Source organism: Corvus cornix, chromosome 11 (assembly GCF_000738735.6).
Source record: "Corvus cornix cornix isolate S_Up_H32 chromosome 11, ASM73873v5, whole genome shotgun sequence".
Taxonomy (NCBI): Eukaryota; Metazoa; Chordata; class Aves; order Passeriformes; family Corvidae; genus Corvus; species Corvus cornix.
The window spans coordinates 20,042,763-20,069,160 of record NC_046341.1 but is presented as its reverse complement, the minus strand read 5'-3'; the positions used below and the strand labels follow the sequence as shown (position 1 = coordinate 20,069,160).

The 26,398-nt window shown below is 41.5% G+C and overlaps 1 protein-coding gene across 7 annotated transcripts in view; it reads left to right on the top strand.

Moving 5' to 3' along the window:
* The window catches only part of CHST8 (carbohydrate sulfotransferase 8), a 186,719-nt gene that overhangs the window by 121,632 nt on the left and 38,689 nt on the right, over positions 1 to 26,398 (top strand). The window lies entirely within an intron of this gene.

Below are 26,398 nucleotides of genomic sequence, written 5' to 3'. Positions count from 1 at the left end.
CCTTTAATAACATACTGGTTCCCCGAGCTCTTAAATTACCGGCTGAATTTCATTTATCAGTCTGCTCTATGTGAAAAAGGATTAATTAAACTCATTCCAGTATTACAGTAAGGCTGTATTTCTCTTAGTACTACAGAATAATTGACTGCAAATGAATTGAAAAGTGAGTAAGTAATTGTAGTTATTATTCTGATGTAAATATTGGTTCTCTTTTGACATTTCAAAAGATTTAGTAGAGGCACTTTAGTGATAAGACATCATTACCCTGCCTAGGAAGAAGAGATAGCATACAGAAAGTGAAATTACAATTATTAGTTTAGATACCTAAAAATACTCCTATTATTTGCTTTTTCATATAGTTATGTACCTTAAAGTACATTTTCATTAACTGTTGCTCCTGATTTATTGTATTAAGTATACTGCAGTAAAGGCAAAGCATTATATCCTGGTGCTTTGGAAAGAATTCAGAGGTAATATGAGTTCTAATAGAGGAATGAGTGAGAAGTTTCTCTAAGAGACAGTCATAACTCTGCCAGTGCTATAAAATGCAAATCAACTGATTGCCATTGTGAATGACTGACTTTCATTAAAAAATTACACCAACAGGCACTTTGAACAGCAAGAAATCACCTTTTAATTGGACAATCAGAGTAGCTCAGACAAGAAACTGCAGCATCTCCAGAATGAACAAAAGATTTGCCGTTCAGAATTGTGTGTAACAGATCACTGAAGCCATTTTCTAAATATAGCATCTCCTAACATCTGTCTGGAGATCAGGGCCATACACAGAAAATCAGCAGCCCAAAATTTAGCTTCTAAGTCTGTGTTTTCTTTTTGGGGGTAGCTGGACTGATTTCAGCAATTCTTTGACCCCTGAAGATTGTTTTTTTACAACATTCCTGTAAAGCAAAACCTGGGGGGAAAAAAGCAAACCCTGGAGCCTCTGAATCTGGGGGTTTTTTTCCCCAGGTTTTTCTGCTTTTCTCTTTTTACTCCTTACCTTCTCTGTAGTTTTGATTCTCAACCTCTCAATAGAAGATCACAAGAAAACTTCAAAGCAGTTTCAGCAGCCCCGCCTCCTGAGCAGTGAATGAATCGAGCATTTCATTCCCCAGCATGACCTGGGACCTGCCTGTTTTGACTGAATTGTCAGCACAACTTCTGCACATTTCAGTTATTGCTGTGAAGCCACAGTTTAGACAGACTTTGCTTGTTATTGTTTATTTTCTGCTCCTCTTTTTTCAGGCTAGAACAGGCTGTTTACCTCACAGAACTTTAAATAAATGTTTCTTCCTCAAGAGCACAACACACAAACCTGCCAAGGAATGCAGATGGTATCTAATTTCTCTGAGAATTTATCTGTTCTTTAAAGATATCCTGTTTTCTTTCCTTTTTTCCTCCTTTAATTTAAGAAAGCTCTTCAGCAGTTTGGACTGTTTCATTTTACACATCTTTGAAAGCAGAGCATCATAACCTAGATATTTAGTACATATCTAGGCTTTCTTGTAGGTTGTGTATAATAGGAACAGGTGAATAAATGCAAGCTAGTTTTGAGTTATCATAAGGATACCTGAGGGTAAGTGGAACCAGAAAACCATTTAAATCAGTTAATTCAGGGAGTCAATTAGCACACTGAGACTGCACACAAGAAGGATCCTGTGCAATCATTGGTAAAGGAACTTCAACAACAAGAACATTCTTCATCATGAAATGTAAATATAAACACAATGTTTACCAATAGCTCAAAACAGGCAAGATATTATTGAGAATAAATATCTAAACAACAATTAATATATTGAAATGGATAATTAATTCTTTTCCAGTATACTTTGAAGACCATTAATGTCAGAGATTTTTGTTTTTTCTCCTCACAGGTTTGTTATGAAGTACTGCATTTTACAAACAACAAAAACATTCTGCAACTAGATAATTAACTTTGCTCATAATTGGTTGTACATTAAGGTAGCAAATCAATGTGGGCACTGAAGCAAAGTGATTCTTTAAATTAAAACCAAATGTGTCTGCAATTTAGGGTTTGCCACTACCCTCCCTGCCTGACTTGTCACCAACTCTTTGTTTCAAACGGGCACTCAGATATAGCAGTCATCAGACAATTTTAAAGCCTGGCTGAGGAAAATGAAAATAACTCTATTTTCTTTGCTTAGTTCCCCCAAAATATGGTAGTAGGCAAAAAGAGAAATAAAAATAGATTACAAGAAAAAGGGATCAGGTTATTGATAAAACTGCTGTAAGACAAATAAGCCATAACATTAAGGAGCGACTGTTTACACTCCATGGGAATTCCAATTCCTTAAGTAAACACTTCGAAGGGTCATTTAAAACCCTGTAAAAATCCTCTTATTTGGCAAAACATAAGTTCCTACTTGAAAGTACAAACTAGAGGAGCAGAGTAATTTCACAAACTTGTATATAGGATCATGAGTTTTATAGAAATCTGTAGCACTCTGTTGGAAATTAGGCCTATTTCTTGTGAAGAACAAGGGGGCAGGGGAGAAGTAAATACACGGTAATCCCAGAGACAAATATATCAAAGATGGGCTGAAAAATAGTATGAGCCAAGTAAAGTTACACTCACCATGCAGAAAAACATAGATCAGTGGAAGGGCAACACTTCAGATAAACCAGACATCATCAAAACCTCACGGAAAGATGGGGAAGGAGATTTTCAAATTAGTTTAATATCTAGGTGCCAAAATTTGGCTGATAAAATAGAAATGAACTTCAGGATTTTGCCTGAATCTTTCCAGGCGGATGGTACAGTAGGAAATAAGTGTCAAACTCTTTGATCTATTTGCCTTGGAACATTCACCTGTTTTGCAAGGGAGAAACTCCTGCATCCCAAGCTCTGCAAAACTTTCACAGCACTGTGTCTGCCTCTTTCCAACACTTTAATTGGTAATACCATGCAGCTCCACAAAGTCATAATGCCCACTGCAGAAACCATTCAAAATAAAAATCACAGCCTTTAACCAAATCCTGAGATTTGTTTTTAAGGAAATCATTCAATCCAATAAGAACTGGCATACTTCATAAAATATGTAAGATTTAAGACCCAGGTTTGTCAAACATCAGAGCAATATTGGATAACAAATGGAATTAGAGCAATAAGGCTGGAATACGGTTGCCTAGGAGGTCTGTTGCAGAAGCAGGATACCCGACTTTTGGATTCTCCACCCGGCTAAGCATAGCTGTAAGTTGGTGGTTTCAGGTAAAACCTGTATCTTTATGTCTCAGCTTTCCAACTGTGAAGCTTGAGGAAAATCCTCCCCTTTAAGACACTGAGATTTCTCAAACAGTGAAGTTTGATTCCAGAGTGTGTTTGCGTCTTCCCGGGGCTCCCTGCATTGTTAGTGCCAGCTGAAGAGGCACAAGCAGAAACACAAAGATGTGGGTTTCATTTGAAAACTGCAGTTGAGGAAATGCTTTGAGGTACTCCCAGTGTAGTGACTTCAGGCAAATACCCAGCAGGAAATGATGATGAAATATGTAGGTAAGATTCTTGCTGACCTAGAAAGGCTCAGGCATTTATTCAAAGGGAGGAGGTGTAAGAGCATTCTGGTTGTTTAAATAAGTTGCCATAAAATTACAGCAATATTTGCATCCAGTGCTGATTCAAATTGAATCAGTAGAAAAGCACTCATTAACTTTAGTAGAATTAATATCCAGCCAATTTGATTAAAGTTCTATGGACAGTTGCAATCTTGGTTATGTGTAACATAGTAGTAATATTGATGCTTAAATTATCCATGAAGTTCAAACTGTGAACTATCCCAAGCTTCCAAATTTTAATGACCTTGAATTTTAGCCTAACAGGGAACAACAACTGGAATCTGTGCCTATTCACTCCTACTTCTTTGTGGTTTTGAAGGTGTGAATGCATCTCTGGCAGGAGTCCTTTTGCCTGGGCAGGTGGCCCCCAGCTGATCCAAGTGCATCCTTGTGCCCACGGCTGCACACCCGGATCAGTTCCAAACACCAGATTAACAGAGAGGGCGCAGCCAAGATTGCACAGAGCATTTCACTCCACTGTTACATTAATGGCATAGCTAAGGTTAATCACATTGTTTAAAATTTTCATTGCATAAAGGATTTAGGAGAATCTTTAGACTGCAGTAAAAAGCAGAGCTTTAACAATGCCTGGCAGGCTTCTCTCTTTTGTAGTTACATTTTGTGATCTTCACTCTAGTGACACCTCGTTACCCAAATAGGCACTACTGCCTACTTTAAATCTCCCCAAGCTCATGGTTACAGGGATTTTTCATCCAGTTGCTGTGTACATGCACAGCAGAGGGGAGAGTTCTTTTGTATCCAGGTTTCAGTTTTTTCTCTCATCTCCCTTCTTGTGCCACAGTTGACTGACACACTTCTGACTCTGTCCCCATAGTAGCCCATCACACCCTTCTCATTTAATATTATACCCTTCTCCTACTGTCTCTAACAACATAGCAATATTATAAACTGTTTAGTTCAAACCAAAAAGGAAACACCCTTTTTTTCCTTTAACCTTCAAAAAAATGTGACTCACATTTCTAGGACAATGACTCATTTAGATTCTAGCTTCAAAGTTCAATTTTGTACGTGCCTTTTAAAAATTGAATGCCAGGATCCTGCCAAGAAGTAAAGGGCATCATTTCCTAGGGTTCAGGAAGGCCAATCCCCCTTTACAGAAATCATTTTGTTATTCCCTAGCACAAATCTGAACTGCTCAAGTCAGGATTTCAATGAGTTTCTAGCTCAGCATGCACCATTCACTTTCAGGAAATGTCCAGGCAAAGGCATCTAATCCCAGATCCGCTGTCCATGGGGTCACAGGCCCTGTGGAAAACACTGCCAGCACAGAACAGTCTGCCTGCTTATATGATAAATCTACTGCTCTGAAAACCAAGAAGGCGCATATTGAGTTCATTCAAATCACATTCCCTTTTTCATTTTCCTTTTTTAAAGTTTCCTAACATTTGAATGTTGCTTCATATTCCAGGGAACATCAATGCCTGACATTGTGACAAGTAGGTGGTAAACACACAAACCCTGCATGTGAACTGCTTAGCTATCCCACCAATAAAGGAGCAACATTAACGAGTGTTCTCCTATATATCCTAGAATATTTCTTCCTGTTTCCAATTGTGCAACAGTCCAAATATTGAACTAATATTCTTTAATTATGGGACTGTTGCTGGGTACTACATCAAATTATGAGCATATTAAAATCCTGCTGTTCTGCCTACTCTGACACACGAAACCAAATTTATTTTCTCAGAACTTCAAACATCACGGTGCACTCAAGTCATTCTCAAACAAAAAGATGCTTTGATTGATTTGCTTTCTACTTATTCTTAGAAAATACTTTATATTATAATGATGCATACCTAATTGCCATGAAAAAAATTCTTCCAACAACTTCCAGAAGGTAACATATAAAGTTTTTGTCTGTGCTCAAGAATCAACTTGAAAACAAGAAATAAATAAGCACAAAAAGAATCTTAGAATTGTATTTCACAGTCATGCTTAAAAGATCTGGAATTCTACTACTGATGAAAATGGGCTGCAAAACTTGTTAGCAGATAGAATTAAAAATTCTAATTAGAATGGAACATCACATTAGTCGAGTCATTTCAGTCTCCAAGCGGTCTCTAGGAAGTGTTGCTTTAAGAAGCTGTACCCAGCCCTCAGGCCCTCTGGAGATGCAGCTCTGAGTGCCAGCCAGGTCAGCACACAATTCAAATGTCACCTGATGTCTCCTGCTCCACACAGACATCATAAAACTGATTTGTTTTAACTGAAACCACATTTGCTGGGAAGCAACTGGCAAAATAGTTATCAAATGCTGTACAAACCTCAGCTATACACCTAATTATTTATAGGTGTGAACAAATCCATTAGCAAGACATCTAAATCTCCTTTCCTCCCTCCTCATAATATATGGCACACAAGAGGCAGATATGCAGTAACTGTTCACAAAATCAAACCCTACAAACCCACTGGCATTTTTTAAAATTCAAAAGCTAAATTCTGCTCCTTGGAAACCAAGTTGTCATCGAGTTTAGTTTGCCCATTATTATTTGCCAGATATTTCCTCCTCCTAGCATGGCTGAGATACACCAGTGGGTTCTGAGGGCTCTGCAGACTGAAGAGAGGTCTGTGCAGTTGCTTTTCAGATCTGGGGAGATGAAGGCATGTTTCACAGTGTTGTTTCAGCACTTTTGAAAATGTAATTCAACATTTTGACTGCTAATACACATAAGTGAAATCTGATATCCAGATGACAGAAAAACTTCGTAATATATCACAGTGGGGGGCCGGGGTTTGGGGTTTTTTTAACTCCACATGAAAAGGAAACACAACGTTCTTTCATGGGTTTAACATTAGTTAAATATACATAGATCTCTGTGCTGACTGCAGCATGCTACACAGCCATTTCTTTTCAGCACGTAACTCTCTCATTTCCTTTGAGTCCATTTAGAAGTCTATTACATTAAGGGAGGGAAATGCATCACTTTGGTAATTATTCTGTTTACACTCACACTAAACCACACAGCCTTAACCACAAGAAGAATAAAGATTATTTCCCAGGTTAATAAGGGTTACATTCACGACAAAAAACCATGTGCAGTGTGACAGAGTTACAAAATGCCTCAAGATGAATTCTGTGCACGTCTGCTGCCACAAGTCAGGAATCGCAAGGCTGACCATGCACCAGGGTAACGCTGATCAGTGCTACATGCAACATTCACCTATGTCTGCCTTACTCAAGTTTCTGTCATCTGCTGCTGGTTTTGATGCAGCCCAAGAGGAAAAATTGGGTCCTGTGACTTATTTGGATTTATAATGAACATCCTTTAAAAAGTTTGTGCTCATCTACACAATTTAGATTTTAAACTGTGACAGCAATACAAAGTGAAGGGATTAATCTCAGTTTTAACTAATCATGTTTTCCTTAAGGGACATTAAAGATTTAGTTGCATAGGACATTAAAAGATCACCAGATATCTTTCTCCAGGACCTTTCTATTTTTTCTTTGTAGTTAATTACAGGAGAGGTTGTCTATCCTCTCCAGGCTGATGTGGAAAAACTGCAGAAGGTGCTGAAAGGCTGTCAGAAATAATCTGAATCCTCATAAATGCCCACAATGGTAATTAGCCAAGTTGAAGTAATTTCAGATTCAAGGCATTAAAGTTAAAAGCACTATTAGAGTGAGTTTACAAGAGTTTTTGTGTGACTGGGACTCTGGTTAGGGATATAAACAGTTTTGACTTCATCTATTTTTTTTTCCATGAACTTACAGGAATTAAACATAGTTCTCTCACAGAAATCCTCCTGAATAAGTATTTTAAAATATTGACGTTTGCAGTTTCTTATGCTATTTCTAAAAGTCATTCTCTGAATTACTAGGAGGAGAAACTGGGGAATTCAAAATTGAAGGATGATAACTTTGTTGGAGAGATACTCACATTGCAAAGTTCAGACCCACATTCTGAACTTCCCAAAACTAGTGGAAAAGCAAAGGGCTATAGGAAGTTCCAGGAGATCCATCAGAGAAGGGAGGTTCTCACTGAGGGTTCCTGTCCATGTACCTTGGGACACAAACCATGCTCCAGCCACGGCTGCTGCGTGCCCACTGTCCGGGGCTGTTTGCCCGGCCATGCTGCAGACAACCAGCCAGGCTCCTCTGTTAAAACCCTGCCAACCTCCCTGTCAACTGGAATTGCTTCTTTTTTCTTTCTTAGAGCCAAATCCCTCATACACTGAGCCTTCCACAAATAAAGCAAAAGCTTTTTAAAGGAAGCTCCTATCAATACATTGTTAGTTGCGTGGTCAGTTTGTTGATGCTGTTGGTGCTTGGACGCGTTCCCTGGGGAGGCTGTGCGTGCCCTCCCGGGGCGGCCAGGCTGCTCCTTCCTCATCTCAGGCCGTGCTGCCAGGAGATAATGAGGCTCATTAGCCCCCCAGAGAGCTTGTCTGAAAGCTGCACTAGCCAGCACTGCTGTACCTATCCAGGCTCAGGTCTGTGGCACTGCCGCCAGCCAAGTTGTGCTCCTGGCTCCTGGGGGTGCCCAGGCCTGGATGCTGCTACAGCCCTGGCACCAGGAAAGGGAATTCTGTTATGTGAACCGTGGCAGAGGAAATAGAACAAAGTTAATTAGAGAGAAGAGAATCTAGCCTGAAATATGCACAGTACAAAGAGATGAAAGAGGACAGAATAATGCAAAATTAAATTGTGAACGAAATAAGGGAGGCGCGCTGATAAAGGGGTCAGGAACTGTGTGAAGGAGGGCATGAAGACCAGAGGGTAAAAATCTGATTAGCTGTTAATACACAAGCAGATCTGAAATGGTGAGGTAATTGTTTTAGGAAGCAAGAGAAACTTAAAACAGACACACAATAATGATACCAAGTACAGAAAACCCTTCAATTTTTTTCTTAAGAGAGCTTTATACAATGAAAAGAACTAAGAGGGGAATGAGGCTGTGATGGGAAAAGTAATTCAGAAATTGCAAAAGACATAGAAGCAAGGGGAAAGACACAGGAAAATATCTAAACGTGCAGTGCATTTAACATCAGCAGCCCAGCATCTGCAATGTCACAGTATTGATGTTTGGTGTCCTGGAGCTTTCCCTTTAAACTGAAAGGGGAATCAATTAAACCTCAAATAGCAAAATTTTGGCTCTGTGAAACATGGCTTCAGGAACCACATTTTGGTAAAATTCTTGTAGAAAAGGAACAGCAGACAGGTAATTTAAATTATGATCACACTGAAATGAGCAAGGAAAACCAGTTTCAGAACAATCCCCCCTTAAATACTAGGATTCAACTTACATTTTTCTTTAGAATACTCTCCTGTATTCACCTATTCCTTAAGCCTAGCTGGTTCTGCTCGAAAGTACTGTTTAATGTAATTCATAAAATCCCTTTTAATTCTTTGGGGAATCATTGGAAGTGCTACAGATTCCTTCATGTTTCCAAAGGCAGGTAAAGTGTTTTACTGTGGAGCTGTGAAAGGCAGCATTAAGCAGTACAAAATATGAACACAATACAAATGCGATGACCTGCTAAACTCCAGGGTGTCATAGAATCACAGTAAAAATCAGGTTGCAGGGCACTTGTGGAGGTCTCCAGTGCAACCTCCTGCTCAAAGCACAGCAGGCTTCCAAAGTTAAATCACGTTGCCGTGGTCTATCGCACCTCTATGAGAAATTACCACAGAGATTAAGCATAAGCAGATATTTCTAGGAGACAGTTTTCTTCTGTTGTCTCTATCCAATCAGAAATAACAGTCCCTGAATTCTGCAAAGCAGCCTCACACATCAGAGAACAATCAGACTGCACTGTTAGTGGGGCAGACGCATTCATCCTGAGTAGATGATGCTTCACTGGACAAAGCAATAGCCCTGCTCTGGTCAGTGCCCCTGGATGAAAACCAGTGTGGGCTGCAAGCACAGTGAATGCAGGCTGTTACAGCACTCCCTGTCATTAACTCATCCAAAGCCATGCCCTAGTCCAAGAGAACTGAAAATTGCCTTCTATTGACATTTCTGTTTGGAAGGAGAAAGTGAAGTGCTTCTGACCCCAATAGTTAGATTTTTTAGAAACTCATTCTCTCGCCGATAATGGATTCATTTCTGCTGCATAAAGCAATATCCTCCTAACTAACAGGATTTCAGGGGAAGAAAAAGATGCTTCATCCCCAGTACCATCAAAATCCCAGTGGTATTAACAGGCTTCTTAAACCACAACCAAGATTGACCTCAGTACCTGAACGCAGCAGTGAACTGTACAGACACTCAGTGAACCAACATTGCAGCCCAGCACCAGACTCCCAGGAGCACAGAAATAGCACAGGGTGCTGCTGGCACACCTGAAGGCTGGGGGAGGAAGGAGAACAGAGGCTTTGGTAAACACCCCTGCTCCCCATACTAAATACAGTCAGTGTGCGACGCTGAAGAAAAACACACACACACAAAAGGAGAACTTTTGCAAAACAGACACTAGTTCCTTAGTTAAAAACAAGTCTTGTTGAATACAGTAAAAGCTGTAAGAGCACTCTTTTGTTTCCAGTTTCATCAAAACTTCAATTAAATGATGCTGACATGCAATTACTCTACTGTTAAATACCAGGCCACTGCTGAGCTTTGACTACAGGCCGCTAATGCATGTACTGGCAAATAGGCACTGGATCATTGTCTGTGCTGGGGAAGGCAAAGAAAGAACTACAGGCTTAGTCAAAACTGCATTAAATTTCTATTTACCCTTGTTTTTGTAAGCAATAAAAGTCTGAAACACAAGTACAGTGGCTTCTACCTCATAGTCAGAATATTTGGCAATCCAAAGTGGTGTTTTATGAGTAAGTTTGAAGAACCAGGGTTCAATGGTTGCAAGAGGAACCTGAACATTTCTCTGAATTTGCTTCACATCAAGTGACTGACACAGTTTAATAGAGAATCACAAATTACAACCTGGTCTCAGTGTCTCAATGACATTTTGACACAGGTGGTCCCTTCACTACCAGAGTTTATTGTTCTAGTCTCAGTCCTCTGCCCTGTGTCCTGTGCCTTCACCCGAGGCATGAACACAGCTTCTCTGCAGGCTCCATCAGGGCAGCACAGCCGAGCTGCCCAGCTGCCACAGCTTGGGACCAGGTGTTTCCTCACTCCCAGCACCTCGGACCAGGCCAGAGTAGCTTTCACAGTAAACTCTGGGTTAGGAAAGAAGCTGACAGCTGGGCTTGGGTACACAGGAGTTGAACATGCAGGTTGTGACAACCTCACAAGGGGTTCCCCTCACCAATGAAAGACCCTTATGAAAAACTGGTGAGGAAAAAAGCAAAGGGAAACTGAGGGAAGTGAACAGCTCAGGAAAGATGTTTTGAACAGAGACAAGTGTCCCTTGCAGCCAAAGAGCAGAGTCAGGGCTCTGCCTGAAGATCCACATGGTACCTGACTGCAGATGTTCATCAGGATGGACACAGCACACACCCAGGGCCCACCTGCACAGCTCATCCTGCAGGTCCATCTGGCAGCCTGGGATGGGGCAGACACCAAGGAACAGCAGCAGGGAACACCCTGCACCCAAGGGGGAGACACCAACCAAGATTTTATTCTCAGGCTACTGTGCTGTATTAGTTCTCTTAAAATTAAAATGGTTTTGATCAGATAAAGCAGCACTACAAGGAACTGTTGCTCAATCATTGATGCCTCTGAAAGAAGACATCACAAATAAGTACAATTTAGGCTGTTAGAACTTCACCTTCCTACATTTTATGCAATGCAGATTTATTAATCTACATTTACAGCAAAGTAGAAACCTTTTCTTATAGTGAGAAGAAGGGAAGGGATACTTAGAGCCTTTCAAGCTCTTAGAAGACTACTAAACATAGGAGGGTATTACAAAAATCCTTATTTCATAAACCCTAGAAAGAATTAAGCTGTTTCCAATGTGACAAACATTAAACTCTTTCATTATTTAAAATTCAATGTGAAAAAAAAATATGCCTAGGGTAAAATTTTATAAACAAAGACACCTAAAAATATTTTAACATGCATCCATGGCTCTCTTTACAGAAGCATTTGCATAATGGACCCAGCCCTGTTCCCTGCACAGAGCCTGAGGAAGGGGGCCATGGGCTGTGGAGTGGCACAGCGGAGTCCCCTGCTGATGTTCAGCATCTGCCACCTCCCTTGCTTGGCTCTCTTGTTTCCAAATTCCAGCTCTGCAGGAGGCTGACCAGGTGCAGAGCACAAAATGTCTGCCTGTATCCCACCTTCCTCTGGAAACCCCTCCCACACCCCCAAGCCCCTCAGAGCCGCTGGGGGGGGATGCTGGGCTTTGCAGCATCGGCGATTTCAGACCTCCTGGGTGCACACCGGGGACCTGCTCCCACACCGGCCCCATCAGAACTGCTCCAATCCCACACATCACAAGGTGCTGTTTGTCCTTGGGAAGCTTCATTGTCAAAGCATCTTTCTTGACTTAGATTTAAGGCTTAGACTACTTTAACTTGGGCAAAACGACCCTGATAAGTTACACGGTGCAGCAGAACAGCACAAATTGCTTTGTTAGGCTTGCAAACATTGACAAACACTAAATTTCACTCAAGTCTATCATAATCCCTAAGAGTCATTGAAATCTTCCCAAACACACCACTGCTTTCAATCACACCCATGCAGTGAGACACTCCAGCTTTTTTATAACCCTCCTGTTGACTGACAGAGGCTTCTCGTCCACTGAATTAATTCCCTGTGTTGTTGGAGCTGCAAAACAAGCCTCTCACAGCAGCCCAGTGTTGTGAGAACCTTACCCTCCTCATCTTCTTCACAAACACCAACTCTCAATGTCCTGAACTGCAGCAGGAAAAATGCTAGAAATCCATAGTGCTGCAGGTAACCAGGGTGGCCTCGCTGTCCCATGTTACCGTTGAAAGGCAGATCTGCTGGAAGCAGGGGTGTCTGCTGTCCTGCACCTTAGGAATCCTCTCTGTCTGGGTATCAAACCACCCCCACCTTGCTCTGAGAGCACCCTGGGTCTCTGCAAAGGCAGGATCATCATGCAAAACAGAAAGAGGGAATCAAGCCCAGAAAACTGTTGCTGAAATTGTCATTTGACAGGAGACTTGACAAATGCCAAGAACACTTTTTGGACAAAACCAAGACCTTTAACTGTTCAGAAGACAAGGAAGATGGAAAGTTATCTATGTGAGCTGTTGAAGCTTTAGTTTTGTCCTGCCCTGTGTCTCCTGCTCTCAGTGCAGCCTGTGAAGCTGCATTACTGCTTCACTACAGGAGACAGGAGGATGTCCAGAGCTAGGTCAGGAATCCTTTAGTAAAGACAGGAATAAAATCCCAGCCATGGATGAGCAGTTTCAAGATCACACTTGGAAGTCAAAGGCATCATGCACTTCTGAACTTCAGTCCTATGAACTCCAGCCCATTGTACTTCTTAGTGATCAGCCTACATATCTTGAAAAAAATTGAACTTTTGAGTACTTTTTTTCCAATAAAGTATAGACAATAAAATATACTACAAGTATACATTTTTTAACCTTCTTGATATGGCACAGAAATCAAAATAATTCAGTTACAGGAACTGGGTTTAATTCTGCAGCAGCTGCAAGGTGCAGTAATATTGTAAAATACATTCTTTTATTTGTTTTTGGAGTCTAATAATGATCTACCATTCCCCATTTCAGTGGTATTTGGCTATTACTATGTTTCTGTAATATTAATAACATTATAATCTTCATTAGTATGCAAATCTATACCATCTGACAAGCTCCTGTTCTCTTCCATGAGCTCCTTTGTTGTTGCGGCCTCATGAATTTCATTATGACACTATATTATCATCAGACAGTGGGAAGTGGGGGTGGGGAATAGAATGATGTGGAAATTATAATCTCTTGTTTTAATAATGAATCCAGTTTCATATTTAAGTTTGGTTTTGCACAAGCTGCTTCTGAGAGAAAAGGGAGCAAAAGGGAGGAAATCTTCCAAAACTGCTTCTGTACAGTAACCTTTCGAGCAGATGCCACTGGAGGGGTGTACTGGAGGGAGATGTTCCTCAGCCCTGTGTCTCATTTACATTTCAGAAAACAACAATGATTCTATCCATATGTTTTTTCTATTCATAGCTTTACAGATGGCAAAAGAAAACAAGAGAATTCGTGCCATTCAAAAACTCGCGGCCATTTCCTCTCCAATTAAACTGGTACCAATTATCAGTCTTCGTCTTCAATCGCAATAATTATTAAAAAACTGTAATTATTCTTGGAGCAGCCTGTGGTTGTATAAGTAAGCACCATTTGACAGGCTAGCAAGAAGCTTGTAGGAGTGCAAACATTCCTTCCAGTATGGAAACACAGGGCCCCGTGTCCTGGGCAGGCTCCGGCCGCTGCGGAGCAGCCGAGCTTGGGTCCCCTCAATTCTCTCACTCCCAGCTCCATTGTGGGGCCTTTCTGGTCTCACCCAACATTTCTGTACTTTTAGGCTAGAGGGACTTTAGGGGAAAGCTTAAGCAACAGAAATGGTGGGATTAAGTAGGAAAAGTCCATTGGACCTCCCAGCATTGCCCTGTCCCCTGTCCAGCCCTGGCAATTGTGCAGCTCCCCCCAGAGCTGGGGGAGACACTGCAGCAGGGTCATTAAACTGCTGCTGTCACACCAGAAAAGCACCTAGAATTTTCTTAGCAAAATAAGAAACCACTCCTTTTAAGTCTTATAGAATCCAGCAATTTCTAGAAACAAACATGATTCCTTAGAAAATAAATTGGAGTCACTAATGTTGTGTTGAGACCCAATATTAAAAACAGATTTCTATCCTTCCTGTAAAATTTTGTATTTTACCTGAATTACTGCTTAGGTATTATTAATACCCAAATCAACCTTATTACTAAAACCTACAGTGCTCTCTACAAAAGGCCACACCCAGGACCTGCTCTGGACGTTCAGTCAATTGTAGAAAATCTGATCAGCATTAATATGGGATTATCTTCTCCTTTCCTGATAAGTATGATTGCACATCAGCTAACATGATCATGTGAATTTAGGTAACATTAACTACTGTTGTTTATTAAGCAATTTGTTAGTGGTGTCCCCTTTTCAAAGGAGATTTTAGTACTAGAACAAGACTTATCTCCAAAAATTCCATGAATGGGGTAATTATTCTGAGCTATTTATCAAAGAAAAGATTAGTAAACTCAACAAGAATGCCCAATTCAAAAGCTATTTTGGATTACTTATCAGAAAGAAGTGCAAATTATTACATTTTGTGACCTACAATGTAAGATTTCTTTGGCTTTTTTTGCTATTTAAAACATACTAATGCTAAAGTAAATATATTTATATTTTAAAATGCAGATTAGCAATTCAAAACTACACATTAATTAAAACACTGCCAGTTTTCCTATTTTCCTAGTGGGTGCTGTCAAAAATCAGAACTTTTGTCGTGCTGAAGTTGCACTTACAAGCTCAGAGTTGTTCACTTTATCCTCCTCCTCATTAAGGAAAAACCTGTCATTGAAAGAAACTGTTTAAAGCAAGAAAAGAAATGTGTGAGTCTATTTAAAGCAAGCAGGGAAATGTGTTTGGACTTTGATTATGGCCATTTAAAAAAGCCCTGCTAGTCAAAGATGGTGATTTTTTTAGTATTTAAATAACACTTCACATTCTTCTAAGACATTTTACTAAGAAGATTGTTAAATTAGGTGATAAAAGGTTACTTTTGTCTTTAAAGCTGAAATATGTAACTATTATTTCTTATCTGTCTAGAATTAGAAAAGCTTCAATATAATATATTTTAAAGAAGTCATTATCAAAATTCACCAGACTTCATAAAGCAAACAAATGCTTCACTTCCCGCCCTTGTTTAATCTCAGTAAGACAATTTCTTCCATGTTTTGAAATGGCAGATTTCTTTCAACATTTGAAGGAGCAGTATCTTTTATTTTCAAATAATAATAAGCACAGGCTGTGGTTGGGAAGCCCTAACCACCTTCCTTTTGTGAAAAACGAGGTTCACTCTCCTGTGAGAATTTAAAGAGTTTAATATACAGACAATAAGAGACACATAAAATAAAGCAAAGGGAGAACGGCCGGGTGCCTTGGCGCTCTGCCAAGAGCACACCTGATGCCCGAGGTGAGTCCTTTTTATACCATTTTTACTGTCTGTTCTCTATTCATATTCAAACTTTTCCCGGAGCTGTTCTGCATGGCCACTCCTTGGTTCCGCCTTTTTAGAGCATGCGTAGTCTTCTGCCTTGTGGTTTTTACTTGATTCTTGGGGTTGGGCCCGCTAGGTAAGAGTCGATGGTAGGGTGGATCTCTTAATTCTCCAGACACTCAGGGCTGATTGCAGCTTTGGTCTCTTTGCCCCCCGGGCAGAGTGGTGATAGCGGCTCTCGGACCCTCCTGGCCGCCCGTTCTCCGGGCGGAGCAGCCTTTGGGCCCTTTTGTTCCCTGGACAAAGTGTTGAGCAGCAGCTCCTCGGGCCTCATCCTCTGCTCGCTTGGAGGTTCTCTTACTTGCTCACACTTGCTAACATTCTTGCTAAAAAGAGAGAAAACTACATCCACACAGCAAAAAGCATTTCTAACATTATATAACATCTACCTTTATACTTGCGAGAAGCCAATATTATAATGTATGTTTATAACACTTTCAAAGCATGAGAAATGGGGCGGTTGTCTGACGAGATGCTCACAGCTCGCTCAGTCACGGCTCAGCGCTCTGCGCCTCGGAAACGCTCCGAGCTGCCGGCACAGGGGGCACGGGCGGCACAGGGGGCACGGGGGGCACAGGGGCACAGGGGGCACAGGGGGGCACGGGGGGCACCAGGGGCACAGGGGGCACAGGGGGCACGGGCGGCACAGGGGCACAGGCGGCACAGGCGGCACAGGGGGGCACAGGGGCACAGGGGGGCACAGGGGGCACGGGGGCACAAGGGGGCATAGGGGGGCACAGGGGGCACAGGGGGGCGCACAGGGGGGCAACAGGGGGCACAGGGGGGCACAGGGCACGGGGCAACAGGGGGGACAGGTGGGCACAGGGCGTGCACAGAGTGCACGTGTGTGCAAAGGGGGACAGGGGGGCACGGGCGGCACAGGGGGGCACAGGGTGGGCACGGGGCGGCACAGAGGGGCACAGGGGGCACAGGGGGGCACAGGGGGCACGGGCACGGGCGGCACAGGGCCGCACATGGGGGCACAGGGGCACAGGGGGCACGAGGAGGGCACGGGCGGCACAGGGGCGGCGACAGGGCACAGGGTCACAGGGGGCACGGGCGGCACAGGGGCACAGGGGGGCACAGGGCACAGCGGGCACAGGGGGGTCACGGCGGCACAGGGGTCACAGGGGGCACGGGGCGTGGCACGGGCAACAGGGGGTTCACAGGGGGCACAGGAGGCACGAGGGGGACAGGCGGCACAGGTTCGGCACAGGCACAGGGGGCACAAAGGGGGCACGGGCGGCACAGGGGCACGGGGGGCACGGGGCACGGGCGCACAGGGGGCACAGGCGGCACAGGGGGGCACAGGCGGCACGGGGCGGCACGAGCGATCCGGCACCGCAGCGGCTCCGAAACGCGGCAAGCGACAGCTGTAAAGCTCATGTCAGAAGCAGAGCAAAGAGTAGAAATACAGCCCAGACTCCGTGCCTGAATTCCTGTTTTCTTCATTCCTCCCGTCCCGGCAGAGACGAGAGATGCCGCCCACAGAGGAGGCAGGAGCGAGGAGGCGCAGCCCGCTCGGACCGCTCAGTGTTCGGGGGAAGGGAAAGGGGCGAGCAGGGGCGGGCCCGGGGTAGCCAGCCAGTCGGACTCTGCTCGGGGGCGTCCGTGCTGCTTTCGAGTTTTACCCGCGCTCGGAACAAAGGGGATTCAGAGCACATGGCAGACACAAGTGCGGACACGCGTGGGCATGTCCCAGGGCCGGGTGAGCAGCAGCAGTTGTCAGAAATGTATTTAAAGAGGAAGGCTCGGACAGATCAGGGTAGGCAAAGAAAAAGAATGTTCTTACCTTTTTTTTAAGGCCAGAACAAGACTAACATGCAACTTAAAATGTCCAGGTAGGTCAGATCACAATGCAAAATGAAGACCCATGACACAAAATCATAAATACTTAAATAATAATTAATAAATTAATCTTTATCTCCTACTGATTTGAATGTTGGAAAATACTAATGCCATTTACACACACAAAAATTTTTACTGGCAAAATACACAGAGCTGAAAACTCTTATGATGAATTACATTTTCATATACTTTCTAAGTTTCGACTACTAATCCATCCTTCTGGAATTACATCATTTCAGATCTCTAAGCAGACTTGCAAAGTACTGTCAGTTTATCGATAATCCATCACTAGTATTTCCATCACTAACTTTCAGATTTATACTTCCCACCAAATTCCAAATTATGTTGGTCAAATGATGTCAGGATGCTGCTTATTCACTCTGGGACAGAGAAGTTGGTAGAGTTTATACCGCAGTTTTGATTAATTTTGCCATAATCCATTTTCTTCAATGTCCTACACCCATCACTGAAATCACAGAATCAACCAGGTTGGAGATCATCAAGTCCAACCTACGACCCAACACCACCCTGTCACCCAGACCATGGCACTGAGTGCCACATCCAGGCTTTCTTAAACGCCTCCAAGGACGGTGACTCCACCACCTCCCTGGGCAGCCCATCCCAATGCCCAGTCACTCTTCCTGTGAAGAAATTCTTCCTAATGTCCAGCCTAAACCTCCCCTGGTGCAGCTTAAGGCTGTGTCCTCTTGTCCTGTCACTGATTGCCTGGGAGAAGAGACCAACCTCCACCTGACTACAACCTCCTGTCAGGGATGTGTACAGAGTGATAAGGTCTCCCCTGAGCCTCCTTTTTCCCAGGCTAAACAACCCCAACTTCCTCAGCTGCTCCTCACAGGACTTGTGTTCCAGACCCTTCACCAGCCGTGTTGCCATCCTCTGGACTTGCTTCAGCACCTCAACATCCATCCAAAATGGGGAGGCCCAGACCTGGACACAGCACTCCAGATGAATGCCTGCTGGTCTCCTGCCAGCGCCAAGAAAGGGACAGTCAGCTGCAGTTTGGTGCTGCTGTGGTGATGTGCTGCCTTCCACTCACACAAGATCCGTACATCCAGCAGTACCTGGTGCTGGCAAACACCAGTTCCAATGGCACCACACCAGTTAAACGTACTCAGCAACAGCTCTCTGACTAGCTAACCATTATGCCTTCATCAACAGGGTTAATTTCAAAAATAAATCACTTTGTAGATTCTTCTCCTTTTGTCCTTCACCTTTCCAAGACAATCGATGCTCTTCTTCCAGACATAACCATCCCCAGTTAAATCCATTGGTAAGTCAGTCCAGAACTAAATTTTCACCCATGCTGTTTTAAGGAGTCGGCAGAGTCAGTCATGAAATCATATAAATCAAGAGATATAAACACAGAACAGAACAGAAAGTCTGCCAGTCCAACTGTATTCTAACAGTTTTACTGGACTCTTTTGTGAGCCATGGCACATTAAAATTTCCAACATTGCTGCAAGGGCCTGAGTGTCAGAAAAGCAAGAACTGGCACAAAGTCTAAAGAGGCTCACCCAGGAAGTGCAAAACATATTAGACAATTCAGCCTTTCAAAGTTTAAACAGCATTTAAACAGCATAAACAGTTTGGCCTTACACTTCAGAAACAAACCCTTTTTAACATGCTCTCTTCTGCAACCTTGAGTTAAGCAGAATCCTTTTCATTTCTTTTGACTCCAAAACTGGAGCATGTCAGCCTATTATAAACATTTTTCTAAATACTAGCAAATTATTGTTTTCCTTTATGCTTTAATTAAGGGTTATGTCTACCCTTGTGATAGATATTTAATAACTGGCAAATTTTTTTGAGATCTAGTACACTAAGGCAGTCTTGCAGTGACTAGATGTTAATAGATATTAAAGATCACAGTGCCTTGGTAGGTAGAATTATAAATGACAATATCAAAGAATACGAAAAAATCCTTGAAGGAAAGTATTTAGTAAAAGAGAGAAAAAATACTGTTTTACAAGTATCAAAACTAAAGAGTTTTTATATTTTAAAAAGTCTTCCTTCAAGAACTGTCTCAACATACAAATTCCAAGACTCAGTACTCACAATGATGAGCACAATGCATGGCAATTGCACAGAAGGTCCTACCTTTTTTTGACTTTTAACCACCACTTAAATGTTCCTGCAGCCCAGCATGCTTGTTGGTAGTTGGTATTGACACCCTTCTACATAAATGAAAACTTAAAAGAGACAAGAAAAAACATAGAAAACTAGAGTCAGTGGGAAGCCAACAACTTAAATGTCTGCTGAATCTGTCCCTCATTTTTATACAGTGAATTTACTTGGGTAGAGTCCTATCCAATGGGGGTTAAATATCATCTCTGAACTAAAGCTCTTACCAACTTCATGGAAGACAACTGAGTTCTGTATCTTAAGCTGCTCCCCCTAAAAATCTACAGAAGCCAGAGCAGGGGAGCCAGCCTGGAACCATGATCCTGGGCAGTTCCACTGGCTGGGATCCAGGGCAAGGGAAGGATGAGAAACCTCATCCAAGGCTATTTTGCAGTGCAGATAGTAATTAGAAGCCAAAATACACATCTGCCACAAGGTTAAGAAAATCTTTTCTTTGCTCTGAAATCTCTCGAGTAGACTCTGAATTTACAGGTAAAACATACAGTGTTTTAGCTACGGAAATGAATCACAATTTAGCACTTAGAAATCATAACTATTACCCCAACTGTGCTGTAATTCAGATTTGGCCACTCAACAAACTGCAGAGACTGGAACCCAGCAGGTCAGAAGTGCCTGACTGGGAAATCCCGATGGCTTGAGGGCCCCTTGGCCGAGCTGGGGTCACAAGGCTGCATGATGGAATGGCACAGTTAATGCTGACACTTCAATGTATTCATATGTTAGATACTGAGGTGTAGATTGCATTTTAATTCTTAAAAAAAAAAAAATTAAAACCAAAATCACTTTGCATCTATCAACTGAATTAAGGTTGACCATGGTGCCTACAGCACAACGTATTTGCAACCAGCAGAAGCAGAGGAAGGAACATAAATGATATTTTATTATTCAGACACAACTATCACCATGTCTGTCCATACAAACTTTTTACAGCCCATCTCATCCCATCTATTTCAATATGAATTGTTCACTAAACAATTGGAAAAATAATGCCTAGTGAAGAGTGAAATGCTTCAAATTGTGTCTCTCTTGCTAGAAAAATTTCAGCCAAAATCATCAAAATGTCCTTCTCAGTCTTAAAAAAAGGTTTCAATTTTCCCTGATAAAAATAATTCTTAATTTCAAAAGCCTCTAATGATGAATTGTGCAAATAATTGGGAAAAAAATTGACACTTTGAATTTATAAAAATATCTCACTTATACCAAAACACTATTTATATAATTCTTGTAAAATTACAGTCTCTCTAAGAAGAAGAGTCTCTCTTCAGCTCTAATTATTTCAAATATGCAAAAGCATCCACATTTGGCACTTGATCGTGTGACTACAATCCTTGTTCTTGTAATTGTTCCTAAACCAGTAGAAAACACAGTATTTGTTTAAAATAATAATAAGGCATAACAGTAATCATACTTTGTTTAGTAGAAACAACTGTTATTATTCAAATCATTAAAAAGAATGCTATCTAATCCTTGGGAAAAATCTTGTGTTAAACTGGATAAATTAAAATTAATATCATTACATTTACAAAAGGCCTTTTATTCCATTGTTATATCCAGCACATTTCAATTCATAATTAGAAGAGATGCAATGAATGTTTCAAATGAAAACAAATCAATAAAACCTTAAAAATGTTTAATTTTTCCTACTAATAAATGGACCCAGTAAGAGTGTAGATAGTCAGTAACACATGGCCTGCGTAACACACACAGTTAATTATGGTATTTTAATTCTCAAACCAGAAGCATTTTAGTCTCATCATCTCTGCTTCCTGAGAGTGGATTGTGTGTTTTTGACAGCTGCAGGATGCGTTATGCTTCAAAGGAAAGAGGAAACCAGCTTGGGATGTCTTTTTGATTCCAGCACATTGTGACCTCCTGCCATCCCGACAGCTCTCCATGAAACTGGGCTGACACCGTGGCTGCCAGCTGACTTCTCCTATTTCACAGGGTATTTCTGGAGATGCTACGGTGCAAGACAATGAAAAATATCAGCCTTCAACAGAAGAGCTCAAGCTTTACAAACACTGTCAAGCTTTATCGTTAATTAATTTCTCTTTCAGCTTGGGAACAAAAAGTTATGCAGTGAATGTTTTCCATGCCTTCATTGTTTCCATTGTCTCCAAGTTTTCTCTTAGACAGCAAAGTTTGTAGAGAGTGGCCCCATTTTTGACTGTGTCTGGAAACCCCAGTATTCTAGAAATAATATCAACAGCATTTAAAGGAGTTGCTTGTATTGAAACAAATGTAACAAATTGCCGTACAAAAGTTCACCTCTTCAAAAGCCAGAAACAATGAAGTGCACCTGGAGCCATTTCCAATAGGTCTTGAAAATGACCACCTAAAAAACTACCATGGACTTTGGGAATGAAAGGACTCCAGAAAAACTGCTGGAAAATCATTACATCTGCTCCAAGTTGAACATCAGTATGTCTGAAGCACAGAACCAGCTGGTTTTGGAAAATATATTCTTTCCAGTCAAACAAGGAACAGTTTACTTGGGGAATTTAAATCTAAAATTTGGCTTGGGATTTTTCACTTAATTTTCATACATTTCTAATTAAAAATAATCTCTCAGTGGTATTTAGGGTGTTTCAACAAACCAACTTTTAAATATTTTTTAAAGTATTTCTTCTTTGCAAAAGACCATTCTGCTATAAGATATCAGCAGGAAATAAATTGCATTTCAAGTCCAAGGTGCTGTATACTTTAAAGAGAAAATTCATAGGCTTGCTTATAATTAACTCAACACCATTATCTGACAGCTCTCCTATAAACACTCATCCTGCAGCAGTATGTTTGCTTTCAGATTTTTGTCTTATGTTGGCTTTATTCCCTTTTTTCTCCTACTTCCATAAAACACAACACAAGACTCATAACTACATATCAAAAAGTAATTCTACTTTAGGGCTACTGGCTAATTACACTCATTCAAAATCTTCAGACACCTTTTATTCTGTTTAAGGCAGACATAAATCTCTTCTTTTTTTCAAACAATGGCCCACTTTATCAACAGCATGTGAAATTTGGAGAAAACTCTTGTTAGCAGAAATCACCTGAAATGCCCAAAACACCAACTTAATTAACAATTCAAAAATATTGCTGCTTCTTGATTTATCATAAATAACAGCAAATGAAAATGTTTTCAATTGTGTAATATTAACTCTCCTAAATAGAATTTAAAATCTTTAATGCCCATTTATTTTTCTGTTTCTTGGAAAGGTAGACTTTTTCTAAGAGATTACTATGTCAGGTATGGCCATTATGATAATCTCTAAAGCTTACCAAGAAGGTATATGTGAAAAAAAATACAGCAGATGTCCCCTTTCCAAAGTCTGTTACTGTCTCCTTCTCTGAGGTAGCAACTTCCTCTGTTAGTTCATTGCAGCACTGGGGATTTCTTATGCTACTCGTGTGCCTCGGGAGAAATAATCTGGCAATTAGTGAGAACTAATGGATGCTTCAGAACTTTCCCTCCTACTGCAAAAGCTGCACACAATATATTCTGTAAAATTACAGACCTTCAAAATTTCATTGCTGTTGATTTCTCCCCACTTTCTGCAGTGCACAGGGCATCCTACTGCCTCACAATCATTCCTATTCTGAGTCAGGGAAATTAATTGTTAATATCTTTCTTTGTCCTCATCTCTGTTTCATAGGCAATGAAAGATAAAACTTAAATAAAAAAAGAAAAGAAAAAAGTGGGTTTTGTCAAGCTGAATTATCAAGACTTCCTTTATACAACATAAAAACCTGAAATGTGTGTTACTCTTGCTATTTTTTATGACTATAATTCATTCCATCACGCTTTCTTACATGTATCTATAAAGTGATTCAGACAACAGAAATTATCTCAGTAAATACAGAGTTGGTTTTCATTTTGTGCCTGGAACAACCAGGCTTGCTGATATGAAATTTCAGTTATTACATTTAACATGGAAAACTATATATTTCAAAGATATGAAGTTACATTGATCTCCACCAAATGGGGCTTTGGCTCTCACTCAGGGTAAGATATTATGCAGTGCTACTTCCATGATAGCTTTAATTAAATCTGTTCTCTTTCTGGTCAGGTTGGGGACCACAGGAGGGCACAGCTGGCTGGGCCCTTGGCTGTGAGGACACTGGCCACAGCCCGGCACAAGCCAGTGCCAGTTCAGGCTCTGCCTCATCATCCTCAGCACAGCAGCAGGAGGCAAATGGAAACATATCCAAGGGTGACTTCTGTATTTGTAGCTGGCCAACTGAAAAGTGCATTTTGTTGATGCTCCATGAAAGAAATAGCAGCACTGGACTGCTCTGCTAAGCATATAAAACACCTTTTATCTTAAAATGTGTCCAACAGTGCTACAATGATCGTGGCTGGTACATTGGGGGTTTTCCAGTGGGGGCTTGTCTTTGTAGATATTTCCATATAATCATGTCTTTGTAGATATTTCCATATAATCAGATACTCAAACTGGATCTCTCTCTATTCATAAATGAGCCAATTTTCACAGGCTCAGGTGCAGTTATGGCTCAGATAGAAATTAACATGGTGACAATGAACCAGATTTGGTTCAGCTCCCTCGATAGCCCTTCCCAGCTGGAATACAGTTCAGGTCTCAGTTAGTAAGAGTGGGTTAAACAGCTCAAAAAAATATATCTGGCCCAAAGATTTTCTGCCTGAGGCAGAAGCAGAGCCAAACAGCAAAACAATCATTATTCTTTCCATTTGCAGGAAAGAATGACTTGCCTAACACCCCACAGGGAATCTGGAGTAGAACTAAACCTCAAAGCTGGTAAGCCCAGCGTGCTCCATCATCTGCCCGAAAAACATGGAGCAGACATGATACTGCTGTTTAGGACTCTTTGAAATTAAAAGGATTTTGACCCGACATGGACTCATAGGTATTCAGCACCCACAAAAAATAAAAAGCTACATAATAATATTAAGAAAGACAGAAAGAAAATGCATCTGTGTTTTATGGAGGTTGCTGAAATGGATTTCCCTCTTTTAACTATGCTGTGGAGCTCAGTAGGAAAGCTGATTTATCCTGTGAGTGCACAGCAGTTGCTCCCTGCTTGAGCTGCTGTTTAAGTTTAATTGGAATACACAGCATTTGTGTAATGCTTCTATCATGGAGAACATTTAAGAAAAGCAGAAAGGCCCTTTCGGTTCAATACACTTATTTCTGTTGTGATCCTGATCACTGAACCCAAGTGGAAAGACGAACCACCAAATGATTTCTTTGCTGCTTGTTTTAGTCAATGACTCCAGAGGCAGAAACGGCTGCTTGAAGAAGAAAAGAAAAACAGGCCAGGACGGGCTAACTCAGGGGACTGGCCATGGGATATGGAGCCTTTCATCTACAGGTTGCTGAATCCAGCACAGGGCTGTAGCAAACAAAAAATTACCATCAAATGGAGGTTCACTGGCCTAAAAGAAATCATCTAAATGGTTTCTGCTTCATACAGACACTCTCAGCAGAGAAATTATTGCTACAATTAGCAGTACTGCATAGCCATCAGTGAGATGGAAGCTTTTGGTGTTTCTTTACATCCCAGAAACAGAATGGTGTCCCTGAAAAAATCCTATAACGATTATTTTGACTAAGAACATTTATCATAAATGTAAACATTTGGGGTTTTTTCTTCATTTTTATCATTATTTTAGTTTTATTTAGGCCCCTTTGGTAGTTTTCTTTGCCTTTCCCCTTGCTATAGATCAGAAGATAAAAGTCTTCTACAAATGACTTTTCCTAAAAAGTAATTTACACGAATACTGTGAGGTGGAAAACTGCATCCTGTCCAAATCAGAGCCTTCCACTGTTAATATATTTGCATTTGGCTCAAACATTAAACACAAAGTATTTTTAACTGCAAACTTCCCCTTTTCCAGGGAACTGTGTGGCATTTTTATCTTAAGAGTATCTGTAACCTATAATCTATAATCTATAAAATCCACAGGATTTCAAGAGAAATTTTGGCAAATGTTACGACAGGCTAACTTCAATATTCGAGCAAAAGGACTGCCAGTGATTTGTTTAGTACCTACAGTGTACCTGAAAGGGATTTCCCACACCGCTGCCCGCAGGAGTTGGGAGCTGGGCTCGTGGGGTGGCTGCCAGGACACTCGTGCCCTGCTGCAGTGCCCACTTGCCTGTCTCACACCTTGATGCTTTTGTCTGCCACAGAATCACACAGGGGCTTGAGTCAAAAAGGACATTTAAAAGTCATCGAGTCCAACCCCCCTGCAATAAGCAGGAACGTCTTCAATGAATTCAGGCTTCACAGAGCCCTGTCCAACCTGACCTTGAATGGTTCCAGGGATGGGGCAGCCATCCCCTCTCCAGTCAACCTGTTCTGCTGTTTCACCACCTTCCTCATGAAAAATATCTTCCCTACACCTAGTTTGAATCTACCTGCTTTTAGTTTGAAACCATTACCCCTTGTCCTATTGCCACAGGCCCTACAAAATATCTGTCCCTTTCTAGTTAATGTTTTCACTTTCTGTGACTGACACTTAGCCCAGTGGAGTGGCTCTCCTGTGGTTTATCCATGGGGCAGCAGCCTCTTCCAGAAGCCCTAAACAGCACTAACATACCCTTCTAAACTGAGAAGCAATGAACTACACTCTGACACCAAGCATTCAGGAAGGCTAAAGCAAAGACTGGATTCAGGCAGAT